This window comes from Pleurodeles waltl, chromosome 11 (assembly GCF_031143425.1).
Source record: "Pleurodeles waltl isolate 20211129_DDA chromosome 11, aPleWal1.hap1.20221129, whole genome shotgun sequence".
NCBI lineage: Eukaryota > Metazoa > Chordata > Amphibia > Caudata > Salamandridae > Pleurodeles > Pleurodeles waltl.
This window is the reverse complement of record NC_090450.1, coordinates 234,470,472-234,486,221: the sequence shown is the minus strand read 5'-3', so window position 1 is coordinate 234,486,221 and position 15,750 is coordinate 234,470,472. Positions and strand designations below refer to the sequence as shown.

Below are 15,750 nucleotides of genomic sequence, written 5' to 3'. Positions count from 1 at the left end.
CAGAAAAAAGGTCTACACCCTTGCCTGTGGTTTGCGCTGTCTCCACACATGCACCAGCACCATTTCCGAAAGCAGTGTCTGCCCTGTAGCGAGAGAGCTCCTGCCTGTCCTACCCGGTGTATTGATTCGTCCAGAGATGCATCAAATACAGTGTTGAAGACCAAGCCATGCCCCTCCCGCCAGGAGGATGTCCTTGTCTGCAGTGGCCACCACCCATCCAATTGCATCCCTGAGGAATGCCTCCAGATGATCATTCAAGCATATACTGTGGCTAGTGTAAAGGCGTAGCCTCTCGCTTTGAGATGCAGGGAAAGCAGTCTGCCAGGGAGCTCAGCCTGTAGCTGCAACACCTTCCCTGGGAAATGAGTAGCCAACAAAATGGCAATCCCTGTCCTCTCTCTAGCGCCTCAGGAGAAGCATTGGCGGTCAAACCAACAAGACCTCATGCATTTCCGGTCAGTGCGGATGTTGTGGGTTTCCTGAAGGAGGCACGTGTCACAAGTGGATTAATTAAGAAAGGTAAGATGCCCACCTGTTTTTTTGGAGCATTAAGGCCTCAGACTTCAAGGCTTAAGAGTCTTAACCATGCAATCATGAGAGTGCATGCACACTTTTTATGCAGCCCTCTCCTCCCCAACTTTCAGTATCAGGCCCTCCAGGAAGTCAGTCCAGCTGCCATTTTAAGGATGCTGATGAGATGTTGCGCCTTCTGCAGTCTCCACCTGTGGAAGAGTTGCACGGTTGCAGTCATCGGTCGTGGCCTCCATCAGTCATTCAAGGGCCCAGGCTGCACATCACGCAGACGTAGGGGCTCTAATCCTGGTGTCTCTACCCAGTCTAATGTGTGGTTGGTGGAATTCACATAGAGTAGGTCTACACAGGCGCCATGTTGGACAAGTCCGCCCGGAAACTGCTTTTTAGCCAACACGCAGCAGAGCACGACCAAGCATGAGATGGCTCTTTTCTGCACTGCCTTGCCTTTTTTTGCTCCAAAGAACCCCACAAAGAGCTGAACAGCCACACAGTATTCTTTGCCATGGTCAATGTAGAAGCTTAGTGAGCTCTTGGGGTCTAATCGATTGAGTCTCTCCTCCTTAAAGGGGTGAGGCTGAGCACAGAAGGCCAGCAGTGTAATGATTTGACCAACGTTTAACAGCAACAAAGCCTTATGCAGGAAAGATGCCAAGTACCAGAACCAGTTTGTTTGGTAAGCAGGTAGTGTATGGTGTATTAACACAGAGCCTGAAGCTCACTCACTCGTCGTTCCGAGGTTATGGCGATGACAAAGGGAAAAGGAGGAAGCATATGTTGAAGGCCTTTCAGACATTGAATCACAACTGGTGACTAACAATAAAGCTGATCTGGCAACCGTAAGAAGGCCGAAAGATAACCTTTAACTACACCCAAAGCAAGGCCATGCCCGGCAAGAGAAAGAAAAAGTAGCAGAATATCAGATAACTTGGCTTAGAGGAAGTCAATCTGGTGTGTACTGCACCAAGCCACAAATTTATCCGAATGACAGGTGTATACAGTTTTCGTCCAGGGATGCCTGGCTCCCTAGATGACTTTAACTACCTCTGGAGGAAGCTCGAAGGTGTTCAGCTGTCATCACAATTTCCAAGCATGAAGTTGACAAGCATGATGACCTAGTTGGAGAACCCACCCCTGTTGCTGGAACAGCAAGTCCTCCTTGAGGGAAAGCCTGATCAGAAAACATATGCTCAAGCCCAGGAGTTCTTGATAACATACTTTCTGTGCCCAATCCAGAGACACTAGAATGACTTGGGCCTGATCTGTCCTGATCTTCTTAAGAACTTGGTGCAGGAGTGGTTTCTGTCAAAAGGCATACAGGATTCCTAAGTTCCACTGAAGGCAGGAACACGTCTCTGAGTGAGAGATACCTTTGAAACTCAAACACACTGAAGTGCTGACTTTGCATATTCACTGCCATGGTGAACAGATCGAGCCAAGGTTCTCCCCAGTCGCATAAGAGATCTTGCGACACATCGTAGTGTAACTGCTGTCGATGCCTAGCAGATCACAGATGTCAGAGTGTGTTTGCCATGGCTTTAAAGGATCCTGGCAGGTGGTTCACCACCAGGAAAACTCCTTGATGGTCCAGATATTTCCAGAGGCGCAAGGCTTCCTGGCACAAGGTTCGTGACCCCACCCTGTTTTACAGTACCACATGGTAGTGATGTCTGTGAGCACCTCTAGCCTCCCTTTGAGGGACTGCAGGAAGGCTTTCAACGCTAAGTAGAGGGCCTCAGCAACAGAAGATTATGTGAAAGCCTGGACTTCGCCTGAGACCTGAAAACTCTGATCTCCACCTCTCCCAGATGGCTATCCCAACCCAAAAGCAATGCATCAGTCACCACTATCAGCTCTGGGTGGGGAAAGGAGAGTGGTCTGCTCCTAACACAATCACGGTCCAGCAGCCACCACTGTAGATCTTTTGCGGTTTTCCCTGTAATATGGACATATACCTTATTCCATATATCTCCTTGATGTTGGACTCACTGGGACTTCAGATCCTACTTCAGAGCTGGCACAGGCCATCTGGTATGCTCGACCAGCAGGATGTAGGAGGCCATCAGTCCCAACAGCCTATGGTTTCGACCTCACTCATAATAGTGGACAAAGGCTGAACGATCAGGATCATCGCCTGAATATCCTGGATTCTCCCAGGGGCAAGGCACTAAACCAAACCATGTCCAGCGTGGCTCTGTTGGAGGGGAGCGTCTGAGAAGGAGTCAGGTGTGACTGACATGTTAATAGTGTACCCAACTAATGATAGGAAGTTTGCTGTAGTCTGTAATTGGCTGATGATTGCCTGGGGCATGCCCACCCTCAACAGCCAGTCAACGAATATGGGAAGCCTAGCACCCTAGACATCCTAAAATGAGCTGCCGCCACTGCTATCACTCTGTGAACACCTGAGGGGCACTGGTGAGACAAAAGGAGAGCACAGCAAACTGGAAATCCTTCTGTCCCACTACGAACCGCAGATAGCGCCAAAAGGCAGGCAGGACGAGAATATGGATTAGGTATCCAGCAAGCCCAGTGCCACCACCCAGGCTCCAGTGTAGAGGGGAGACATGACCTGCATCTTCAATTTCTCCTTCCAGAGGAAGGCACTGAGATGGTACAGGTCTAGAATAGGCCAGAGGCCTCTATCCTTCTTGAGCATCAGAAAGTAGTGGGAATAACATCCATGTCCTGCTTCTTGCACCAGCACTCTTTTGATAACCCCTTTGGCCAAAAGGGCTTGCACTTCTCACTCAGTCATTGGGGAGGGGGGGGGGGGGGGATGTGTGCAAGGGAAGAAAGGAATGGTAGAGCATCTGGTGGCACAGAAAGAAAGGAACTGCCAGGAGCTCACAGGTGTGGCACCTATACAGACTCTGCATGTCATTTCCTGAGTGAAAAAGCATCTGTGCTGAGCTGCAAGGCACCATATTCCAGCGCATAGAGGTACTACTGAAAAGTTTCTAGATCCAGTCTGATGATCTGGAGAGTTTTCAAAGGGTAAGGAATATGCAGCAAGAAATATTTACCAGAAGCTTTCTGTTTTGGCATGTGTATTTCTCACGCCTCTTCGGTTCATTTATACCACTTGTGGTACTATTAATTACACAGGGCTTAAAGTCCTCCAGAATAATACAGACATTAGCTGGCTCACTGTTTAACTACATGCTTTGGAGATGTGAGGAAGCAAACAATCCCAGGTTTAGCAGACCCAAATTAGCCACTTCATTTTAGCTCCTTTTAGGACTAACATTGCACCTGCTCCTTGAAACGCCATATAATTGCGCGCACAGCAGTTTCATTAGATGCAGACATCACTTCACAATAGTAAATGATGCACATCTCAAATGGATGTATAGTTTTAACCATGAAACTGAGCCTGTGAAAACTGCTGTAGTTCCAGAAAGGCAGCCCCAACCCCTCGACAATGTGGAAAGACATCTGAGGAGATCTAACTAGCTAAGAGGTGCTGTTCTTTTTTCTATGACTAAGCAACCTCTTTTTAGCTTAAAGTCTGCTGATACCTCTGTGAAGCTAGTGTTTTTAAGACCTTGTCAAGATTTGGAGGATATTGCATCTTAAGCTGTGCCACTTACTCCATATATTGTCAAGTTTGACCTCTTTAATGGTGATGGACCTGGCCTTGAAGGCTCCTGACAGTTCATTTGTTCGAACTATAATAAATGAGCGGTAGCAAAAGCTAGGGCAATGTCGGTAGCTGAGCCCAAGAACACTGCATATCAACAATTTTCTAATGGGCTAGGGCTCATGTTGCTGCTGACGAAATGCACACAAACAAACAAAAAAAACACTCAGGGGACTATTTTAAGATGTAAATATTATTTTTAAGATGTAAAAAATACGTTTATTAGTATATGCAATTTGTGGACTTTAAGATATGCCCTAGATGGAACCATACACTTTCCCTGGTTTGGTGCGCCACAGTAATGCTCGTAAATATGTTGGTCATCTAAACGGTAATTTAACTGCCTGTTCTACACATTTTAACATTTATACTCGTGGGGAAAAATTAATTTGGGAATAACAGTTGTCTCCATTTTTTTCGTTCGGGAGACAAACTAATAACACACAAAGAAATCACTTTAAAAATGTTTGAGATATATATATATATATATATACATACATACACACACACACACACACACACACACGATTTCGAAATTACATTAAAGCAAATAAAGGAATTACTGCTATGTTACAAACTAATACTGAGAAATGTACAGAAATGTTTTCACTAACCAGCTCTTGGTCCTTCTAGAATTGCAATACATAACCAAATGGATGTTTTTGTTTTCTTCTAAGGGTGTCAACCCTTCTCGTAAGGAAAAATGCTCTCTTAGGTGAAATGACAGCTCTGAAATGGTGCATCATAGTAACTTCTCGATTATTGATGCAATCCTCCACGCACGAAGTAGAGTTAATAGATCATTGAAAAGTTTGACAACAATCTCAGTGTCAGGGAATTCAAGTTAACAATGATAACAGGAAGTTGGGTACTGAAATGAGTGGATGAGGCAGAAGAGACTTGACACAGAGAAAAAATAGCTGTCCAATCGTCTATCAAAGTGAACTAGGAGGCATTTGCAGTGACATATTAAGAATTAGGGGGGCCCTCGGCCAAACGTATTTTCGAGGACCTGTTTGGAACAGCTTTTAATTTATAATCCAATTTCAGGTATTTCATGCGCTCTTTGGCCAGTGGCCTGCCACACTCGTCAAAATCTAAATGTGTTTACATCTAATATCCAGGGATATTGACGGGTGTTTTCAATATTTTAACACAATCTCCGTGACACCCTCTAATTTCGCATATGTGAGGCCCTGTTTTGATCTAAAAGAAAATTTTATTTATGAATGCTGCATGAAACAAACACATTACTGTGCAAAATATCTGTAATAGACTCACACAACACCCACAATAAATGAAAGGAAAACGGTATTTAAAGCAATCGTTTACGAATTATTAAAGGTCATCAGGGCAAGGCTCTCTGCAGAACAGCACTGGCTCTATCAGGAAGCCTCTTGAAAGGCTGAGGCCTAGGGCTAGAGCCCCTTTTGCCGAAGCCTTAAAACGTCTATGAGCACATGGTGTCAACGCAAACAGTGTGGCGGCGATTACTGGCCCTTATTGAAACCGATGCTAAAAACCTCATGTACAATTGCACATTGTGTGCGATCAGAACATTAAATGCATAAGGCAATGACAACCAATGTGTTGGTCTTTGAACTGCAGCCCTCCTCCCCATGCCTCGCATGATTGTAATCTGGCGTGTAGACCTCGCTCACCGGGAGTGTAGGCCGCCTGCAGCAGCGCGGTCCCGCCGCGCGCGCTCATCTCCACAGCCGATGCAGGAGCCACAAGAGGTAGAGACACTAAAGTGGCGCGCTTTTCAAGGCGTCTATCTCCATGACGACGGAACGTGCTCTCCAACAGACGCCGTGTACGTCTTAAAAGGTGCCCAGTTATTGCGCGCTGTGATCTCACAATAACAGGGTGGTCAGCACCTTCAGGTGACGTCACCGTGTCTCCTCGATGCGGACGCCCTCGTAAGGCACAGGATTCATTCGTCAAGATGAATGCATCGAGAAATCCACGCGCGGAAATTGTTAATACGATGTTTGCACCGAACTAACTGGTGGAGCTGGACAAGCCAGCACATTCATCGGGAGAGCAGAGATGAGCCAGGAGACTTGTTTGGCTGCGAGAGTGAAAGCACAGTTATATACATATTTGTTGAACGCTGGCGTTCCTCTTTAGTAAACTGTATCACTCCAAGACAGCTAACCAAAATTGTTTGTTTTTTTACTACCCGCTATGAGTAGGGTAACCACCTGGCATTGAGGCGAATTCTAGACAGGACTGTAAAAAATTCAGGAGGAAGGGTCCAAATTCAGGACAAAAATTCAAGGAAAAAAACCGTCAGTTTTACAGACACACCTAAAAGAGGCCGTACCCCCATTAAGTTATCAGTGCCTTTATTTACTCTTTTTTAACATAGCACTATTTATTCATTGTGGTATTTTTGTGATTGCCTCCTGGTATGCTACATTCAGGTGTCACATTATGTCCTTGTTCAGTATTAAATTAATGCTCTTCAGCACTGTGTCAAGGCCCTCACCCCTACCCAATCTTTCTTAAAGAGAAAGAAGCAACAACATTTTGATTATGCTTCTGAACATTTTAAACTTCTGCAAACAGTTTGGGAAACATTAAGGTATTTTACCTTATGCTAGTTTAAACAAGTTGAACAAAAACTTCTGGCTCACACCAACCGCCCATGGACTTTCAACATAAAAAAACATTTACCGAGGCAGGGCAGATGGTGTGGGCGACAGTCTCAAACCCAATCTCATGATGTAAGGTGCCCACAACTTGACTGTAGTTTCACAGCACTAGTGTGTGTGTCTGGGACTCTACAATTACCTCAGAACTGGGAGCCTGTACTACCAATCAAAGATAATAAAAGAGAAGAATGAAATCCAGATCAAATGGGAGGTTGTTGCTAAGAATCGGATAAATAAGGAAGAGAAGAACAGGGTGGGACAATTCCGAAAACCAGACAAGATGAGTCCACCAAGACTATCAGAAGGTATTGGTTACCTGGGGAGATGTCTCTGCAGACAGGAGAGAAACAGAAGAGGCACTGTCAAGTGGTTGAACAAGCAGTACCCAGCCACCTTGGCAAACCCTTCTGGTGCAATGGTCCTCTGTTCGTGCTTGTGAAGGGTGAGCAGGGGTCAGACCCCTTGCAAGGTTGTGCAAGGCAATTGCCTGCTTTGTCCATGTCTTAAAATGGTTTTGAAATTGATCAAAAGCCAAACTAGTGATCTGGGTTATCCTTAAGTGTCAAGTACACATAGAATCTTTAAAATATTTGGGATGCAAATTGCAAAAACAAAATGTAAACATTTTAAATAGTAATTAGTGTTTAATACATGGCACTGTTTTCCCCTTTATATACAATTATACCTCAGATTGAACTGGGACTCAGTTACCTTTTTATAACTCGTGATTAATATCTACCATTCTCCCACTCATTTGCAGGATGGAAATCTCAGCACAGCGTCACAGACCCTCCAACCCAGTTTGCTTTTTGGTCTTCTCTTCTGCTTTCTGTAATGGGCCACATGGCACTAGTGAAGGTGGCGTGCTACCCCAATGATAGTATTATTTTGCATACCTTCCCCTGCTCGTACTTCTTTCCTTCTTCAGATATGCCACACATCTGATTTGTTCGCTGGGGCACCGTCGGGTAGCTCTTTCTACTCTAGAGCTACCTGTGACTGCGGGTGGATTAGGCCTTCTGGACTAATAACGCTAGTATTCAGCAGCATAGGTGCAATGGGTGGCTCGCTTGCTTTCTGCCCACCCCCTGCATGAGATGGGGTTTATCCATAAAGACTTTTGAGGAGGGCTTACTGCACTGCTCATTGTTTCCTACTGACCATTCTACAGATCACCATACGGGGTGATCATGCACAGCTTTCTCTTGCCTTGCGAGAACCTGTAAACTCGCTGACACGAAGAAACCCTGTGCTCCTGCACTACCTTTGCTAAGCTTTCCCACATGCACAGGACGGCTGTGCTCAGAGCAACTCCATTAGTGGCATGCTGCAGGTGTCTCAAAATTGGGGGATTTGTTTCTGGACAGCGAGCTACTAAATTTCCAAACCCTTGTGGCAGACTACCACCTTCACCCCGGTCAACTCCTTATTTACAATAACTTTAAACAATCATTGAATGACCTATTTTATGTCTGCCACCCACACATGAGGTGTGCTAGAAGCTCTACACCATAGAGACTGGAGGCAAATTAATAGAATGGGTGTACAGACCCCTTCTGCAACACTGAGACCAAACCAGGGCTTCTCGTCATACTACCTGGGTGATTGATGTGGCCAAACCTCTGCAAGATATGGAATGGATTAAAATACTGGACTTTTCCCATAAAGTGTCCCACAGCTGTCACTTTAAGTACTTTCATAGAGCTTCCTTGGGAATGCATTCCGCCCACTGCTTGCCATTGGCTTTGTGGTTTGTAACTCATTTTGTTGCTTTCAACTTGCTGGCTTTATTTGTTTTAGTGGTATAATAATAAAACCCCCTTCGATGGAAATATCATATTCTAACACCACACTGTCCTCTGATCAAACATACATACACAGACCAATGAGCAGTCGTAATATAGGAATAGAAAAAAAAAAAATGTAAACGGTTTTAATGAAAATCAACAAAACAAATATAACAATAAATGGCCATCACATAAATGCTATTAAAAAAGAAGTGAGGTAAAATTCATTACGTTATTAAAATACCCACTAACTCACATACACATTACTACCCACCATAAAATAAACACATTAAAATTTATATAACGAACATTTCATACCCAAACCCCGTGGTATATATACACCATAATAGCATCACTAGACCCTCTGCACCCTAAAACGGTAAAAGGAGAGACAAATAGAAGGACCCCGGTCCCTGAAAGAACTGTGAATGTGTAAGTCCTTATTTTAAACATGCATTACACACATCATAATTTAGTCCTTCTAAAATATAGATTTGAATATACAGTTTATACCTAGAACAAACTTTTATTTTTGTAACAGTCCAATAAATCCACACACTCCACCGCTCACCTTGGAACACCCTTACAGTTCCACTCTAAAAGAAAATCTCTTTGTCATCAGAAAGCTTCAAGTGACTCCTTTGATTAAAGTCAATGCAGGTTTCCAAGCCCCTTTACATTTGCAGACTTACGTTTGTAGATTTACCAGCAGCCACTTTTGCATTTCTTTAGGGACGGAGAAACCCTGGCAAGATGGCCTTTTATTATCTGCAAGAAGTTATCTGTCTGCCCCCCCCCCCCCCCGAGCACACAGAACTTCCTGCCTTTCAATCCAGCTGAGAAAACTGATCTGTGCTAATTACATTTTGTCCTTTAGGTGCAAGGCTAAAATTACGGACGAATGCTGTCCGTTAAGCCTTTCATCAAAGACAACGGACGGCAGGGGAAATTAAGGCAGTCTGTGAAAATTACAGACGGGTGGTCACCCTAGCTATGGCAGAGAAGCCTCGCCAAGCGCCCACCCCTTTTCCCTACCGCGAGCCACCACTGTTTTTAGACATGAACTTAGAAACATTCATGAATTCCCCATCCCCAATTCCGAAAACGCTACCACAGGTAAAGCAAGAGATTTGAGTTTGTCATGTGTACATGACCAATATCATATGTGAAGCAACATGTCTATTAAACTCCAAACAAATTAAGTTTTATTATAACAATCAGAATGTTGGGAGCTCCACTGAAGACGTTGGAGTGCTCCAGGCTTTTGATGGCTGATGAAAACCCAGAGCTCCAACATTCTGATGTTTTTCACACAGCAACAACTGTGAATAAAGGCCTCAGGGAGCACAAGGGGTCTCTGGGAGGCATTCGCTTTATTTATTAGAAGATTCTGCCCTCTAGTGGCACAGAGTTCCAATAGCCTTATAAATCTTCCTAGCTGGGCTACACAGGCCATTAAAGTCCCGCTCCCTTCGGCTCAGGCCTCCAACGCTAGAATAGCCCTTTAATGGCCAGTATAGCCCGCTATGGCAGGCTATAAGAAAGAGCACATCCTGAACTATCCTACTTTAAAGGTGCCTTCAAAACTTGTCAATCAAAATGAGGTACAGTTAAATAAAGTAATTTTCTAGGAAAGGATAATTTGGTCGAGTGGGGAAGCAAAGATTCTCCTGGTTACTCCTTGTGCAACTCAGCCACTGGATGATTTTCCATTTCTCTCTCATGCTTAACATAAAGTTACAAATTATCTGTGTTCACTTTTTTCATGAACTAGATTAGTACACTATGTTCAGAGAACATATTTACATGTTAAGTTAGTGGATGAGATATATACAGTTAGAAACAGAGTCATGGCTCTAGCTGAACTGCGTAAAACCACTAATATTCAGCAACTACAGTACACAATGAACACACAACACGCAGTAACTCATGCTGCGTGCGCTATGCAAAACACCCATTTGAAAAGCATGGGTAAAGTCAAAAGTTCTCGCTTTAGGGACCGCTGGGTTTTGCATATGCCTTTTGGCAATTCTATTCAACATCATCCTTGATCCTGATGCTATGTAGCGCTGTCAAAAATAAAAATTTAAAAAGGCACCACATTTAACTGCTGCTGGCAGTTGAGCCATTCCACTGTCATGCACATGCATTATCACATGGTCTCCATTTTAGTTAAATTTTTTAGTTTCTGATCCAAGATGCAGGGATGCCAATTGGATCGGTAAATAAAAAAAAATGATTTTCTTAGCACAAAAGTGCAAATTTGGAACATTAACAAAAAAGAACACTGTGGATGGAGGGAGGTAAAGTAGGAGCGAATTGGAGAGGAGGGGTGGGGAGCACTACACAAGGGAGAGACCAACACAGCGGCGGGGAAAAGCATACATGCAGAAAAACAAAGAGTACAAGGGATTGAGGAGAGAAGAAAACAGAGTATGGGGTGGGAGAAGTGCACAAAAGAGAATGAAAAGCACTCAAAAGTGACAGCAACATGAAGAGCCGGGAAGCAACAAATTGAATAAAACACAGACAAGGAAGTTCGGGGGGAGAAGAACACAAAAAAAAAAAACAACAGAGTGCAGTGCTGGGTATTTGGGGGAAAGGGCGATGGGGAGGGGGAAAAAAACACTAAAAAACACTCTCGGGAAGTGCTCAACCAAAATTGAATGTTTCCTAAAGGTGAGCAGTGGAAGAATAGAAGCCAGCGAATCAGAGAGACGGTAGAGTCTGTGCTCAAGATGGACAACCTGGGACATGGAAAGCCATTGAATAATAAACAAGCAAATGAGCGATTTAAAGTCAATCAATGGTAGCAATGGGTGGGCTGCAAGATATTAGTAAGCCCACAACAGGTTTTCTTTGCATACAGCTTTTGCTGCCTGCTAGGATCTACCTAAAAATGGCAGTCTAGCAAGAGTAAAACAGGATGGGCAATGCAAGTTATGCACACATAACATAACATAACTAGTACGTTTCAGAGTTTTTTCAATATATTACATACCTAGTGTCGGCCGCCACTTGGTAGTTATGGTCACAATGGTGTCTCCATAGAAAATGGCTTTGTTGGTTGACTAATAACTTTGTCACAGTTGATGAATCTTCATGAAACTTTATAAAAAAAAAAAAATTAAAAAAAAAAACTCTTTTTGGCCTAATGCCTTCAGGGAAAGTTTCAGGGTGATTCATCTAGCGGGGACTGAAAAAAATGGGGTCCCAAAACAAAATCCCCATGCAATTTCCATAGGGATTTTTGGAATGTGCTACATCCAAAACAGGTGAATGGGAATACACCAAATATGGCAGAAGCTATATCTAGGTCCAGAAAATGTGCTTTTTAGTTGCTTTTGAAAATTGAAGGTTGAAAAATATTTCTATATCTGGATGGTTGGGTTTATGGGGCCCACACAAGAGTATCAAAAGTTTATACATTCAGATTGGCTGAAAGACCTTTTTTCCCCTTGGGCCAACTCGTTCCCGCAGGAATGAGAGTCTCTGAATGGTGTATGGTAACTGAATGATTAAAGCACACAACCATCCATGTGAGATCTAAGTAAAATTCTATGTTTTCTTTGTAAGAAGACCACACTGTGGTCCTGGTAGACAATCCCAGTAGTTTAGCCACAAGTCAGGACAGGGCACGAAACTTCCTGGCACACAGTTTTAATCTAAAATGAATAATGTGAGCTAGCAGTGAACTCCAAGCTGAGGAAGTACCTTCACTTCCCTGTTTGTTGTCAGTACTTTATTGTGCGCTCCTTTTTATTTGTGTGATGGGGTGAAAACGACTCTGAAAGCCCATTTCCCACCGATATATTGTACCGCAACTTAGAAACGCGGCATTAGCAAAAAATACCACTAAAACCTTACAAATTGAAACAGCAATTTCATTTTATTGCATAGTGTATTCGTTTTTGTGTTTCTGACTTGAAATACTTTCTTTTCTGTTAAAATTTGCATTGGTTGGTGAGATAGCAGCACAGTGATCCTAAAAAAGGCACCACAAAAAAACCCCATCCCAGTTTGCATTTGGCTCAAATATCTTCATCCACAGATGCTTCTCAAGTAAACAGTCAAGAAGAGGAAATATTTCCAAGAGATAAAATAATGCTTGATAGCTTGTGGCTCTAAATGTGACCTGTAACCTCTGAGGTTACAAAGTTGGCAGTGTGATCTTTTGGGAACAGTCTCAAAGGAATCTGCCCAATGGACCACTTGGAAGTGATGCTGTCCAGGAAAACCCTGCACCTCTATCCCAAAAAGGTATCAAAGAATAACCTAGCATAATCTGTTGGTCAGCCTTTCTGGTGAAATAGGTGCATGTTATGAAATGTATAAATGCTATTCTGTTCTGAGCTTTAGTTTTATTTAGCACACAAAGAGCTTCTTCATAGGCTGAATTAATTATTGTTAGTATTAATTCACTATAAGGAGTTCATGGTTTTCTATTTTAGCTCTCGTTCATTATTAAGAGGGAAGGGCTAGTGAGCATTATAATCCTAGAAGTTGTGTCATCATTAGGTTTAGTCTATGAACTCAATGTAATGATCAACATCACTATCTCTGTGGGTTTCCCTTGGTACATATATTCAGTATTATTTTTGTATCACCCAAAAATGCCATACCATCAAACTTCAAGGAGCAACCTACAAGAAACAATACTGCAAAAACATATACAAGATGTGTATAAAACATACATTTATTTTGGTTCCTCATTAATAATTCACTAAATAATCAAAGGGGTCTTGGTACTGCCAATATCTCTGAAGGGGTTTGGACGTCGTACTTGATTAGACATTTCTCTGCAAGTGAGCATGATGGGAAATTGCTGAGTGAGGAGACTTACTGCACAACAGCTGCTCTGGTCAAGCCTTGTTCTCAGTCCGCAGTGTTCCCGTTTCCCCCTCTTGGAGAGAAGACCCAGTTACAACCTCGTCTCCTTTGTATAATCTCTAGAGCAAAGAGAGATGGAGCCCCAGGGTCCAATCGCCTTCCACAGATGCTGTTTAAACAGGAATCATCCTTTTGGGCAGTTCATCTTGCGCATCTGTTCGAGTATTGTTCTTTGACTTCAAGAATTCCTGAGTCCTGGGGTGGTGCCATACTTCACCCGCTATACAAAAGTGGTTCAAGGCCAGATCCAGCTAATTTAAGGATGACAGCCCCTCTTGACAATGAAGCCAAGTTTTACACCAGTCTTCTGTTGCAAGATCTTCGTGCCTGGGCTGAATCGAAGGGATTAATCCCTATTGCTCAAACAGGGTTCTCTGCTGCTTCCAGCACATCGATGAACCTATTAGCCCTTTCTATTTTGATCGATAGGGCGATTCTATCAGGCTTTATGTTGCATTGCTGTTTGGTTGATTTTAAGGCAGCATTTGATCAGATTCCCAGGAGTGCTATGTGGGCTAAAATACAAAACTGGGGTATTCCATCAGTTCTTTTGGGTGCCATTATGGAACTACATACGGATACCTGGGCCCGTATCCAATTAGGTGATGGTTGTTATCTTTCTAGGAAATGTTTTACTGGTTGTGGTGTGAAACAGGACTGCATGCTTATGCCCCTACTTTTTAATCTGTTTATTGCAGATTTGTCATCTGCTCTTGACGCGGTTAATTCTCATCTCCCCAAGATTGGTGGTCTTAGGCTTAGCCACTTGCTCTATGCTTATGAGCTAGCATTGTTCAGTTATACCAAGATTGGTCTTCAACGACTGCTTAATCAACTTGCATCTTATACGCATGTGAATCAATTAGAAGTTTATCTCCTCAAAACCAAAGTGGTTTCCTTCGGAAAAAAAAAGCATTTGGGAACTAGTTGGTCTTACAAGAGTAGTAGACACGTTTCAGACCAGTCTTATTAATATTTAGGGGTGATTTTCGACTCTAGGGGTGGTTTTGTCAAGCACAGGAAGGAGATTGAACTCAAAGCTGTGGCATTGCAGGTGGCCCTTTCGAAACTATTTAAAGTTCTAAAGGGGCTGAATCTTCTACCACTAATGGAAGTTATGAGAGCAAAGAGTATCCCCTCATTGTCTTATGGTAGGGAAATTTTGCTGGGTAAAGCCTCCAGTCTATTAAATAGGTTGGTTAACAAGATCTACAAGAGTTTTCCACATACCGCATCTTGCTTCCCCCACGCAGGTGCAGTTGGAATTTGGGCTTTTGGCTCAGCAGGCAGTTGGCACAGGTGCCTTCTTGAAGCTCTGTCATAAGCTGCGTCAGCCCAAGGAAGGTAGCTTGGAGGCAGTTCATTGGCAGGAACTTAGTGTGTTGGAAACAAAGATTACACAGTTAAACTCGTACTACTCTGATCGCTCCCTCCTTGCCAAATGTAAGCATGCCTGGTCGGCAATCAATTAAAGCCAGGTACTCCATCTAGCTTTTTTTCTTGCACCTATGGGTTTCGTCTGAAAGAGGCATTTATGGCCTTAAGGATGGGCGACTGTCGTTTTTTGAAATATCTACCCACATGGCGGTTAACTTCAGGGGAGGGGTGATGTGCAGGGGTTGTGGCTGCGGGGAAAAAACAATTGAACATGTGGTTTGTTTGTGTCCAGCCCTGCTTAAGAACTTAGATCTCTGCTTCGGAATAAGTGGAATGAACTGGGGATCCTCTCCTGTCGCCAGGTCATTAATAAGTCCTTGGATCCTGAAAACTTAATGTTGAATGTTTTACTGACCAAGTTTATTAAAATTGCTCAGACCAATTTTAGGGGCACTGCGAGCAGTAGATAATTATGTTTGAAATTCTCACCCGCTCTTGCCACATTTGGGTTTGCATCAATTTCGTCAAGTTGCTGAGCTTCAATGTTGCACCATGGGTTTTGATCTTTGTTGGCAGCTAACTTAATGATCATTTAATGCACTTACGCACTTTAGGGCTTTGAGCACCGTGGGCCCTCCTGTTTATTATGCTTCATGTGGGGTTCTGGTCTGTGGCGGTCCAGTTATATTTTAATTGTAGGTTTTATAATATCATTGTGGGAATGCTTCTTATTGAGGCATGTTTATCTAAATTATTTAGTGTTTTTAGTCTGTATTTAACATCTGATTGCAAATGCATTATTGATTGTTTCTCTTTTTTGTTTTAATTGTATGGGATTTTATTATCTGTACAATAAACTATT

The 15,750-nt window shown here is 43.2% G+C and overlaps 1 protein-coding gene across 5 annotated transcripts in view; it reads right to left on the bottom strand.

Annotated features, from left to right (window-relative positions):
- ACSL3 (acyl-CoA synthetase long chain family member 3) overlaps window positions 1-15,750 on the bottom strand; it is a 503,023-nt gene that overhangs the window by 391,905 nt on the left and 95,368 nt on the right. The window contains exon 1 of one of the 5 annotated variants that reach the window (XM_069213475.1): window positions 5,836-6,026. The exons of the other annotated variants lie outside the window; for them this stretch is intronic. The gene's annotated coding sequence lies outside the window, so the exon portion shown is untranslated. Of the gene's footprint in view, window positions 1-5,835; window positions 6,027-15,750 lie in introns of those variants that run through there. 5 annotated transcript variants of the gene reach the window in all.